This window comes from Alosa pseudoharengus, unplaced genomic scaffold (assembly GCF_046254945.1).
Source record: "Alosa pseudoharengus isolate Yale_2024_CS ecotype anadromous, Long Island Sound unplaced genomic scaffold, YU_APseudo_1.1 YU_APseudo_1.1_scf_10, whole genome shotgun sequence".
Taxonomy (NCBI): domain Eukaryota; kingdom Metazoa; phylum Chordata; class Actinopteri; order Clupeiformes; family Clupeidae; genus Alosa; species Alosa pseudoharengus.
In genome coordinates this window covers 16,031,517-16,045,225 of record NW_027468565.1, presented here as the reverse complement: position 1 = coordinate 16,045,225, position 13,709 = coordinate 16,031,517, and positions in this window count along the sequence as shown.

The following is a 13,709-nucleotide window of genomic DNA, read 5'->3' as shown; positions in this document are numbered from 1 at the left end:
CTGAGAGAGGAGTTCTCAAGCAACCCCATTCCCTGGGGATCCAGCAGTGGCTTTGGGTGGATGAGGCTGAGGCTTGAAGTGGCAGCTGTTCTGAGAGTGCAGCCAGGGAAATCAACGGAGTGGAGCAGAGACATGATCTGTGGCAGATAACAGTGGACGTGGCATGCTATGCTGATGGAGGATCAGGTCCTCCTGAGCAGTACACCCTCACAGGAATGATGGGATCAGCTCCGGCTGCTGAGCCAACCATTGTGGGTTATCATTAACTGAGGGCTCTGCATGTCAGTACCATGCACCACTGGGATGTCAAGCAGAAAACCTCAAACCAATCTGTCTGGCATTGCATTGTTTTAAGGAGATCAATTCTCCAAGGAAACACAAGCCGTGTGGACAGAGAAAAATGTGTGTGAGAGAGGAGGGGGGGGGATAAATGAAAAGAGTAAAATAAAGGGACTGAGGCTTATAGAAAAAGAGAGGGTGAGGAAAAGCTGCCTATTGATTATCAATTAGAGCCTTTAGATGTGCAGGGTGCACACATACACACATACACACACACACACACACACTCAACCACCCACCTAAACCACCCACACACACAAACACACACACACACCTCTTTCTCTCTCGCTGTCTCTCTCTCTCACACACACACACACACATACACACACACATATTGACAAAGTGGCAGTCTAGCAGAGAATCCTTGAATGTGAATCAAGGAATGTGAATGTGATTGCAATGAAGGCCATTCGCTGAGTGGAGGGAAAGCTGCATATATTGTGGAGTGAGAGCATAGACAAAGGACCCATCTGGCTGCTGATTCAGTGCTTGCCTTGCCACTGCAGTAAACAGATAGGGAGAAAGCCTTGACAAGAAAAACAGTCAGAAAGCTCAAAGACTACCCTATATTGAACAAAGGTTATTCAAGAAATGGCCATTTCATTGAAACCCAGTATATGAAATTGAATTGTGGCAAAAAAATATTTTGCCTCATGCCTTCCGTATACATTGCTTCTGTGCTACCTGCCATAGGTGATCTCATTATAGTTCATTTCACCTTTTATTTTATGGTTCCAGCGTGATTGGAACCATGCATCATGCAGAGTTTCAGCCTGACCTTTGGGTTAATGGGTTGACCTTTACATCCGATGGCCACAAGGACGGAAAAAAAGGGGAGCAGCTTTATGAGCGGTGGGCAGAGAATGGCTCTGACAGCCGGTTAGCAGCAGAGGGAACACACACACACACACACACACACACACACACACACACACACACACACACACACTGACACACACACACATCAAAAGCGCTGCAAGGTCTTCACAAAGACCAGTTGATATACACACACACACACACACACACACACACACACACACACACACACATCAAAAGCGCTGCAAGGTCTTCACAAAGACCAGTTGATATACACACACACACACACACACACACACACACACACACACACATCAAAAGCGCTGCAAGGTCTTCACAAAGACCAGTTGATATACACACACACACACACACACACACACAAACGAAGTAAGGGAGAGACAGAAAGAGCAGGAGGAGGAGAGAGAGAGAGATGCTAGAGAAACAAGCTTTTGTTGTGAATCTATAATTATCTGGCAGTGTAAGAAGAACAGGCTATTGCTGTCTCTTCCTTGCTCCCGTCATTCTCCTTCTAGTTTACAAGGCATAGAGATATGTTCTTCATAACAATGTTACTAAAAAAGGAAGAGATTATGTGATTATAACAACACTGTCATAATTTATCATTTCACTTTGTTAAATCATAAAAGTTTGTTATTTCATAAGAGCCTTCACCCATCTTGCTTATCAACTCCAAAGACAAAAGAAAGCCTACTGTATTTCAGTAATTGTGTTGTGTCATCTCCAGATGAAAAATAATAATGGTAATTAAAGGATTAAGTATTGTTTAAGTAAAGTCAAGTAAAGTCATGTTCATTTATAAAGTGCTTTTCTAACACAGAGGTCATTCAATGTGCTTTACATAAACAAAATCAAACAGAAATAGCTAATAGCTAATCAAAGCATAGAAGGGCAATAATCAAAGAACAGTTTAAAAAGTAAAGAATAAGAAAGAAAGCATAAACCTCACAAGGTAATAGTACTGTACATAAAAGCATAAAAGGGCAATAGTTTAAAAGTGTTTAAAAAGGTTACTCAGTGATAGTGATACTAGTCAAACACCCAGTGAACAGCAGCACTTTATCGAAATACTTGAAGTAGTCCCAAACTGTGCATGCACACATATATTACCTATTGCCTGACCACAGGATTCAAATCCTTGATTAACGCCCAATAATTAACACTCAGAGTTTCAGAGAAACCCAGTATCTGTAACTCTCGAACCAAAATTATCACGGTTTTCGGTATTATCGCGGTATTTTTAAAAGTGTGTTCAATATGTTCAGAAAGCACTTATAGGCCTACACAAGCTGAAATAGTTTCAAAAAGTGTGACAGCATAAATGATATTCCAATATATAGGCAAAACCTTATCAAAGGGATGCTGGAACTCATTTTCACCTGGGGTTGCTCATAGAAGGGGTGCAAAAAAATTGTTACTGAGTAGATGTGAAGGGTTCAGATGCAAAAGCCTCTAAATGCCACCTATGTCAAAATTGAGATAAAGATGGTGAGTGGATGCTCTCCACACATAGTAGGCCTATACGCTAATCAAATAATTTAACTTCAAAACCCACTAAATACCACTCTCTTCCTTGGTCTGAAATATCGATTTATAGGCAATAACCTATAGGAGCCTGATTTTAAATGCTCATTTAAAAGAAAAGTGGTCAGATGGATTTAGAGGGTTTTCCATCTGAACTCTTCATGTGATTCCTTTATTCAGGTGCATTTTAAGGTGGCCCTGAAGAATTGCTACTGAAGAAGGGCATATTTTCATTCACATTCATAGGCCTACATCCTGACTGGACAAACAAACCTGGCTGAGCTGAGCATTGTTAATTCATAGCATAACATTACCGTGGCATTGTGTGTTGTCCCGTTCACTTTTTCCTTGTTCATGTTTAATTGGCCACAGTTAAATTCATCAAGTAGATAACAGAATCAGTAGGGTACCAGTTTTGTTCCATTGTACCAGGCCTACTGTATGTCAAAAGCAGGCTTGGATGAAGCTGGGAAGGATTAAACGCACGGTTTCACCGTGGTAATCAGCCATGATAATCGTGATATTTATAATGAAAACGGTAATTGTAATCGTCAACATTTTTATCGCGGTTTACCATTATACCGGTAATCGTTACATCCCTAACTCTGACTATGCCCGATCTGTCTATTCTGTTAGGACAACTAAGGACTGCAATAGTACTGCAAGGAACAATAGTACTCAACAATAAGTACTGTTTCACACACACACACACACACACACACACACACACACACACACACACACACACACACACACACACACACACACACAGTATCAGTGTATAGTATATTACAGTATCAGTGGGGACATAAATGCTCCTTGGAGACAGTGAGAAGAACACTGCTGGTGCTGGGTCACCTCCAGTAATGCCTTTCCACCCATGCTCTGGTGCTTGGCAACCACAGAATGTGTCAAAACAAAGGACTCAGGTGTTAATTAAAGACCTGCAGACGAAGAAGCCTCTGATGGAGGACAAGGGGACAGGGACAAGCCAACAGCTGTAAAGCATGTCACAAAGCAACAACGTCATGCCAAACGCTGTTGGCTTGTTTCCAAGTTCTAAGATTTATTTCGTTTTTAGCACAGCCATTTGTCAGAATCTTGATTTTTTTTAAAAGAAAAACTTGCAGGATTGTGTTAACCAAAGATATAATTGTCACCCTTGACCTTAAGATATTTTTAACTAGAGCCAACCTTACAAAATTAAAAAGTACACATGCAGTATAAACTCCTCTGTAAATACAGAGCTAATTTCCACAGTGGAGCTGTCTTTATGTATTCTTACAGCCACATCACAAAGGCTTCTCCCATATTGTGATGCTATATGGCCATGTGAGAGTAATAACCACGCTTGTGATTCATATTCAGCTCTGTGATTAGGTCAGAGATCCTGTGTGTTAGAACAATATCTACTCCAGGCACCTCTAGGCCTATATTGCCAAACACATCAGATAGTAAGCTGACTAGATTTGAACAGTGCTGTTTTTGGCGTTTGGTGTAAATGTAAGTCTGGCTTGATCCCCTAATGCCTCTTTAACTCTCTCAATCTAATGAACATTAGCTGCACATATAGAGTACATTGGAATAAAACAACTTAACATTTTTAGGGGGGCCACAGCTATATCTACTTTGTATTTCTTGGGAAAGCATTCATCAAGTGCATATGGAACTGAAACATATTACAAGCAGGGCATATGGAGGAGGATATCTCCATCGAATGTTGGCGATGAATCATTTGATGATTGCGATGACTCAGAGCAGACATGGCGCTGACAGACCCTGGCCACAGAAATGCAAACAGCACGGCCCTCACCGACTGAGTGGTCCTGAGTTTATGGCCACTGATGAAGCTGCTTTTGTTCATAGAAAGTCACATTCATTAGAGAATCCTATACACAGTTGGCCTCTGTGTCCATGCGTGCAATTGGGCTTGTGAACTGGGTGCCAGGAACAGAAGCTTCGTCCATGTCTATGGAGCTGCATTGTTTATGACGCCCAAATGGCTGTGGGGCTGTTTTTCAGGTCAGCTTGTTAGCCACTTTACAGCTTTACACCACGGCATAGCACACTTGTTGCCTGGAAAGCATGCTATCGGGCAATAATCTCTTGAGAGCTTTTGTAATCACACTGCTCTTTGTCCTCTCTCTCTCTCTCTCTCTCTCACACACACACACACACACACATACTCTCTCGCACACATGCACACACATACATACAAACACACACAAATACACACAAACACACTCACACACACACGCACACGCACACGCACACGCACACACACACTTTCATTGGCTCTGGGTGAGCCCTGCATGAAGCATTTAGACAAAACCTGCATGAGGCTCACTAAATTGATGATCTGTTTATGTTTGCATCATTAGTGCACTGTGACTGTGACGTGTGATGGTGACGCATGGGTGAGATAAGAGGATCATGGGACTGGACAGGAAGTGAGCACGGCCAGGTGAAACAGCTGATGGGGTGGGAGAGATGTGGGGCTTCCGTGCACGTGGTCAACTCTGCTAACTCTGCTGGTAGTGGACGCTCTGTGGCAATCAGCTTCCTCCCTTCTAACACAGTTGAATGATAACCAGGGGCATCCCCAGGGAATATTGATGTCACATATGCTCTGAATCTGTGATACACAATCATACCCTCAGCTGCTTCTGTTGTTCAGGCCTCCTGGGGGCTCAGTTCATCCATATTCTAGTTTTTCATGATGCTTTTTATTGATTCTGTGTTCAAACTGAAGGTTATCCCTTGTAACCATGGGTCCCATGACAACCAGGTCCTAATGCATGTGCGTAGGGGAGAGTGGGGTGAGTTGTGCCAGTTTTTACTTAAAGTGACTTTAAAGGGAGGCCATGATAGTAATGCTTCCAACTACAATATGAACATATATTTCAGGATATGGTGCATCTCTGGGAACAATCACTTTCAATCTGAAATATAGTATTTAAGAGATATAGTGGTCTTGTGGCACAACTTGCTCCCGGTGCGGGGTAAGTTGTGCCTTTGAAGAGAATGCATTGGGGTAAATTGTGCCATCGATTATTGAAGTAAAAAAGTATATTTTGATCTCAGACACTGTAATGCTTTATAAAAGCTAGACAAACTCAATACAAAATTACTCATTTAAGGTTTATTTAAAGTTATTTTACAACATCAAAGGGCAATTTTCTACAAGCCTATTGCGCCACACGAGCACATCAAAGGTATTTTCCATTGTCACACCAGTTTCATCCATGTTGTAGATCTTGTGTGGAGGGAAGTCATACCTGAAATGAGATTAAAGTTTTGTTGATCAGAGAAGTTTACAGCAGATTTAGGTGGTTGGATGTGGTTGTGTAGATGTCAACTCTGCCACTGCTACTACCTAGATGATGTTCCCCCTCTCCTTCCCAGGCTTCCTGGTCAGTGTGTGTGTGTGTAAAGTTCACAGCATTTCATGGACTTAGACCGTGAAACATTACTGCTAGTGCCTTTATATGTTCTGCCAGCTCTTTCTCCATACAGTATGCCCTGCCTGTCTTCCTCTTATAACTCTGTGGCATGATGGTATATTTCTATTTTTGGTCTAAAATAAAGAATGTCACATAGTTTTAGTGATAAAATGTAAGAATAAAATGCACAATTACAATAAAATAATATGTTTAAAACATTATTTATAAGTGGGGGTGAGTATAAGTGGAGGTGCCACTGGCACAACTTAACCCAGGGCCTTTGGCACAAATCACCCCAACCCCACCATTTTGGAAAAAATGCATCATCCATCAGATTTGAGCTAACATCATGGTACCTGTATAGACTCATAATGTAGCTTACCAAAGCACTAAAACATGTGTGAAATGTTTCAAACTTGTCTATAACTGTTTTGACACAACAATCAAAAAAACATGATCATAGAAATTTTACTTTGAAAGGCAAAAAACAGTTCTTTTAACTTAAATGTGCTTACCTCTCATGCAATGAGGCTCTCTTCTCTGCAGGATGATTGAAATGGCTGAGTCTTCAAAAATGTGTGGTCACATGACCAATTTCTTCTATAGTTTCCTAGAAATAGGGGGTGGCACAACTTCCCCACTGGCACCAATCACCCCACTCTCCCCTACATATGAGTCCAACATACAATTACAACATGCAACATGAAAAGGATGTGTAACATACCTCTCATATTATATCTGCTTTATATAGCCTATGACAGGTTTTAAAACTATAATGGCATGTTTGGCCATCTTGTTAATAACACGCTTTTCAAGGCCAAAAGAATAGCACAGAGTGGATTGTTTCATTCTAGCAAGGATCACATGTTTAAACTGTAGAATGCTAACACCTAGCTTATTCACTGACAATGCCAAACCTGTCGGAATAAACCTAAAAAACAAGTAGGCCTATGGAAAAATAGCAAATCATAGATGGAGGTGAAATTTCCTGCAGAATTGCAAATAATTCCTCCAAAACTGCAGTTTTGACACTTGATGTAGAGCAGGGTTCAGTTGCATAGCACACAGCTGAAATATTGCCAGACTGGCTGAAAGCCTCAATACTACCAGAGAAAAGGCCCCAGTGAACGGCAGCAAACCAAATATGCGCAAACTATACCCAGGGTTTTAAAAGAGGTATTACACAGCTGAAAAGACAAATGCCATCTCATGTGAAAGTAATTTGAAATTAAATTGCAAAAAAGCAATGCAAATGCAGTACAGTTCACCAGCGAAACTGTTATGTAGGAGGTCACCCCACTGTGCCTATTTTCCGCAGCCTCAACTTCTATGTTGTTAGCATTGTCAGAAGACAAGAGCATCCTTGAGGCAGGTGTGAAGTGGGCTTTGGGTCCTTCACGCTACAGCCAGGAGACGTCAGTGTGTAACCAGGAGTCAGCCATTCATCTGAAGAAAGGAGCAAAAAGAACACACTGTTTGGAGGCCCTAATTGTTTGTATTTGCCTTGTTTTAGTCATAGATTCCAGTGGATGATTTTATGTTTTCTGTTTTAGCTCAACGTACAGCATCCAAGTAGGCTAAAGAACAGGCTTGCTAAATATTAGCAAATTGCTATACTATCTGGTATACCATTCCAATAGGATTCATACACTTCATTGTTAGTGTGTCTTTTCCTTTACTCCTTTACCCATTGATCTAGAATAGTGACAGACAATCTGGATCATTAACTGCTTGCAGAGGTGCAAAAGTCTGGCCTCAGAAAGTAGCCTAAAAATCCTATCACATATTTGTTTCAACCATTCACTGTCAGGTATATAAGGTAGATTGGTCAAATCACTTAAGTGCAAGTATAGTTCAAGGGGAGCAGCTTCCATTTCATGACGTTTTTTCTGCTGTCCTGCAATAATCTTCAGAGTCTCCTGGGCTTTGTAAGGAAGAGGGGAAAAAACTGTGGTATTATAAAAAAAATCCACTTGTTCCCAAGAGAGGGGGTTGCCTAAATATGAGGAAAGGGCCACACAAAACCACCACTGTATGCTCTCTGTCCTGTGTAATAATACAGTCCCCTGAGACATACCATCCCACTGAATATTTATACAGAATAGCACTGGAGCTAAATATTTACTCTGTCTGCCATTAGTATTGAGCATTTGCACTGTCATGATTCATGAGATTCTGTCAAAATCCACATATTCAGAACATGACTGGTTGTGTCCAGTCCAGGAAATTTAGAAAAAACTGAGCCACAGCCTAGTAAATCTTTCTCAGTCAAGAAAAAAATGATCCTTTCCTTTGTCAGTTTTACAGCTTTGCTGGACTAGGGAGACGGTAATATATGAGAATGTTTCATCTTTGGCCACATTGTCTGCTGTGCCTTTCTTTTTTGTTCTATAGCAGGCAGAACAGCCAAGATTTATTTCTGTGAATAGTTTATGGGGACACACCGTTAATGAGTGTAGTAAATTGATGAGACGCATAATTGAAGTTTTGCTGTGGGACAGCCACATACTGTAGAAACTCTGAGGGCCAACAGTGAATAAGGGCCTTTCAAAGCCAAATTTAATTTGTGTCTGTATGGCTCTGCTTTGGCCTTGACGGATAGCAAACAAATGCTCACACTGCCTTGACAGTGGGAACTGAAAGTGGCTCTGTGCAATTAAAAATAGTTGAAATGCCTGCCTTTCATGACTGCCAGCAGTCATGGGTAAATAGGACTAATCTGGGGAACAACCAACGAAGGGTGAGAACAAAGGCTGCCCGCCACCGAGAATGACCGCAGACTCACACGTCACACACTGCCCTCTTCCTACTGCTGAAACCAACAGATTCATCAATGCAAAGTTTACTTTGCCAAGAATGCTACACTGTGTGACCTGAACAGGCCTTGGCTGTCCTCAAAGTCAACCTGTGGCATGACTGCGCGCAAAGCCATTAAAATGCCTATTGACAAAGGGATGCAGGCTTTAACATACTGATGTGATGAGGCACCTGTCAGGATGAGACATTGCCCATTATGTTAGCTGGGAGAGGCCAACTGACCTTGTTTACTCCCTCTATACCCCAACAGCATATGCACTCGGGCACTAACTCTAAACAAACAATAACAACAATTTGCCACTTTCTAAAAGGATGTTGTTATAGGTAATCAGGACTGGTATCATCTACAAATGAATTTGAATGCCATCTAAAGGACAGATAAACACACCTGTAGTTTCAACTAGCCACTGATAAATGCACTGTCTAGTTTTGTGGTCCAGGAATGACCACCTTGTATAAAATGTAAGAGAAAAACCATAAGACTTTGTGAACTATATGGCCAAAAAACATGACTTGTTACAAGTATTTTATCAGCCGTGTGCTGTTGTTGATGTGTAAGGATTTTGTTAGTTGTTATACTGTTATTATACTATACTGTTGTTTCAGTATAGTTTACCTGTATGCTGGTTATGACAGGACTAAGCAACAACATTCACCAAACCCAAACAAGAAAACTTGAAATCTCAATGTTTTGAACTGTGAAATAGGATGACGTAGTCATACATCATGATCCACCACAGATCACACAGCAGACCTCCTATCGCATGTCACAGCTGCCCCGGTCGTCATCTGCTGTAGTACGCATGACTGCTGATGCTACCCAGATGTGAAAACAAGGCTAAAAATAGCCCTTTTGTTCTGTTTCACTGTTCAAAACCTGTCCAGTCTTCAGATCTTCCAGTATCATAAATATTAGGCCTTTTTGGAACTGACAAGCTTATGGAATAATGATTACTGAAGGAAACCCTCATACCAACCTGCAGAACAAACCTTTTCACAGACAGAAGTTTCCAAAAAGAGTCTGACCTATATAAAATAGAAATCTTACGGACATGATTGCTTTCCCACACAATCAAAAAGCACAGAGTTGAGCTATGCCTTGCTTTTTTTAGTCCATTTCCCACACACACATAAACAAACACAAGGACAAGTCCATCTCATTTGATATTTTCCATTTAGAAGCCTTAGCAACAGGAAAAAAGCTGACCTTACTCAAACTGAAGGTCTGTGGAGCTCTTTGTATTCAACAAGGCAGGTTTTCAGAGCTTTCCAGAGACTATGAGTAAGGCTGCTTCTCTTAGAAAAAATACAACAGCATGGTTTTTAAAAACATAACCTATTTAAAAGATGTCATGGAAAAGTCTGCAACATTTCTAGTTGTCTTGCTCTTGGGGATTGTCTGGACAAGGGGACAGAACATAGCTCTAAAATGATAAACATCAAAAGCATTATTCAGGATAGATTATCATCTCATGGTCTTTATCTCTTCTCAATCATTGCTTATTATAAATATTTAGGCAGGAATTTTCTTAACATCTAAAGTGGGCTAAATGTTACTAACAGGATAAAAATAAGGATAAGGAGAACTGCTATCTTATGAAAGGCATTGCCGGAAATATTATTCTGAGGTATTACTGACCTCTACTGGTGGAATATTGACCTTCATGAACATCAGAGGTGAAAATGACCCGTAGTAACCTGCCATGTAACTAACAACTTTAGGAAACAATCAAATTTAAATAACTGTCTACAACTAAGCTATATTTCACAATTGAAGACAACATTGTGAAATGTAGCCTGATTGCTACTTTTCACCATATGGTGTGGCAGTGTCCAGAGGTTACATGTAATAGATTTTGGCATAGTGTTTCATCCATCATGTCTAGTATTATCAAAGTACCCATCCCTCTCTCACCATGTTTGCTTCTACTCAACGACACATCGTCCCTGAAGCAAACTATAAACAATAGGCGTCTTCTTCTGGCTGGTCTGACAGCCGCTAAAAGAATGATAGTCTGTCGCTGGAAACCACCACATGCATTGTCAGTGAGGAAATGGTTCTCTTCTTACCGGGATATTGCTCAGCTAGAGCTCTCTACAGCACATTTACATTAAATGCTAAAACCTCTAATATTGATTGCTGGTCAGAGCTATAAATGACATGATATAGATAAGGTCAAACTTAGCATCTCTCTCTGATACTCTAGGAAATATCTACTGTATGGTTACACTGGAAAGGAGATTCCTGGGTGGCAAGGGGAAAGGGTTGAGTGTGTGTGTGTGTGTGTGTGTGTGTGTTTTGTGTTGCTCTTTTTTTTTCTTTCCTCCTTATGTGTCTGTTAACTGTTCAATACCTTGAGCGAATCATGTTAGAAGTTGGAGGGTGGGCATTGGGCTGGGTGGGTTGGAGGGAGGGGGGACATGGGAAGGGGAGGGGAAACAGGCATCAGAATAAGCAACACTTCATTGTGCCTCTGTTATATCTGTAATGATGCTGTAACCAGCCTTTTTCCTCTTGTAAAGGTGTTTCCCCTCCAATGTGTAAACAATGATTGCAAGAAAATATATAAACTAGATGTACCGCATAGCGGTACAAAATATGACCGCCGCTCAGTCCTGTACATCCGTTCCGCGAAAATAAATCACACTGCAATTTGTCTCCATATTTTACTCCATCCCTCACTCTTGAAACTTTTGTGTATGCTTGTTTGGCATGCCTGAGTGTGTGTGTGCGGCTGCACAGAAAGTAGCCTACTGGTGCTGAAAAGGTGAATAGATTGTAGAATAGCCAAAGAAGATGTAGCATTGTTATAAAACCTTTAAAATCTCTAAACAATCACAAGTAGGGCAGTTCATCACAGTTCAACCATTGCACGGATTGATGAAATATCACTTACACCTGTAGGCTACATTGTATTTGGGAAAAGCAAAAGGTATCAGCATAATGTTATTTATTTATTTATTTATTTATTTATTTATAAACAAAAACATCTCTGTCAGTTCCATGCCGTTTTCAACAGCTATCAAAAACAAAGGTCATTTTTGGATGGATGGATTTTTTGTGAATGTTTCTTCTTCTACATAAGATTTTAGTCATCTTTAGTTCATGTAATACTTTATCGTCAATGCACAAATTAAGTAACAGTAGTCTGAAACGTTATTGTTAATGCACAAATTAAGTAACAGTAGTCTGAAACGAAATGCTGTTTTACATCTAACCAGTGGTGCAAATAACTGACATGTCCAAATGGGCCTTGATGAAATGCGTCGCTAGACTGTTCATACACATTTTAACGGGCCAAAGTTGAAGAGCTGTTGTCCGTTATTGTTCGTGCAAATATAGGCTGATTCATGTTCCCTTGCATTGTGTAATTGAGGTCCATGGCTAGTCTGGCTTTCACCAGACCAAGCTCAATCTTTTAAGAAATCAAAAAATAAATAGCGGGCAGATCAGGCTGTGTTCACCCAGCCTAGTCCATAGGCACCCGATATTGTTTAATTTTCCGATTGAGATATCCACGCTCTGGCTATTCTAAATGCAAAAATGCATCAGGGAGTTATGACAAAACTTTAACTAACAAACTAGATCCTAATAGAAAGCTGTTAGCTTCCCTAAGCTACAGATTATAAGGTAGGCCTATTTACAACATAAATTGTCAATAGGCTATGCTGGCGACACAGATAAAATCCTTTGGAAACCAATGGCTTACGCCTTAGAGTATCAAGCGGACTTAAACTGCCATATCGTGGCGAAAAGTTGTAATAAAATTCACGCAGCTCCATGAGTCAAGGAAAGCGCGAATGAAGTAGCCACTTCTAAATGGGACCTAAAAGGTGCGTTGCTAAAGCAGCCATAATGAAATGAAGGTGTCATTGTTTGGATACTTCACACACACGTGCTTTTTAATTTCACAGACTACAACTACCAAGATGGAATTAAAGCACATCGATTCCCCTCTCACACCCTGCACGCACTTAAAACAAAACAAACAGGCGTCTCAGTCTCACGCATGTATAGGCAAAACTGTATCAGACCGGTGCAACGTTGGTAAATCTTCCATTGCACAGAATGATTTTTGTAGTACGTGCAACAAATGACAGTCGAAAGATACAATTACAGTGCTGCTATCAATTTGCTTGGTATAACCGCATTTATAGTTTTCTACAAATGCAATCAATCAAATTGGCCTCCATCACTCAACCAATGCTAACATAACATTATAGGTCCTTATTGATATTATAAGATTAACGTACCTGCAGTAAAAACCAAGCATGTCCGATAAACATCCTCAGATTTATTTCGGCTTCAAGAAGAAATGGGAATTACATTTCATGTAACATCATCCTATTAGACGTTCTCTGCGGTAAACTACAGTCCTTGTAAGAAGCGTCCATTGTTTTTCCAACCCACTTTTAACTTCCAACAAAATTACGTCTCACTGCAACGATGCGCCATCTAGTGGACAAACGACTACTTATCGCCAATACTGGAAATGCAGCCATGATGATGATGATGAATATTTATTTTGGCTTTCTTTTAATCCTACTGAATTTGTAATTATGTATCGGCTGTTCTAATACTGATAGTATGTGGGTGCCTGTGTGTGTGTGCATGTGTATATGTGTGCACCGCCATCTACAGGCCAATGAGTGTACAGTCACTAAATGTACACATAACCTAATTTTTTTTAGACCCCCCTATGGATGAAATTCTACGAAACTTGGCATACCCCCAGAGAATACCAGGTCAAT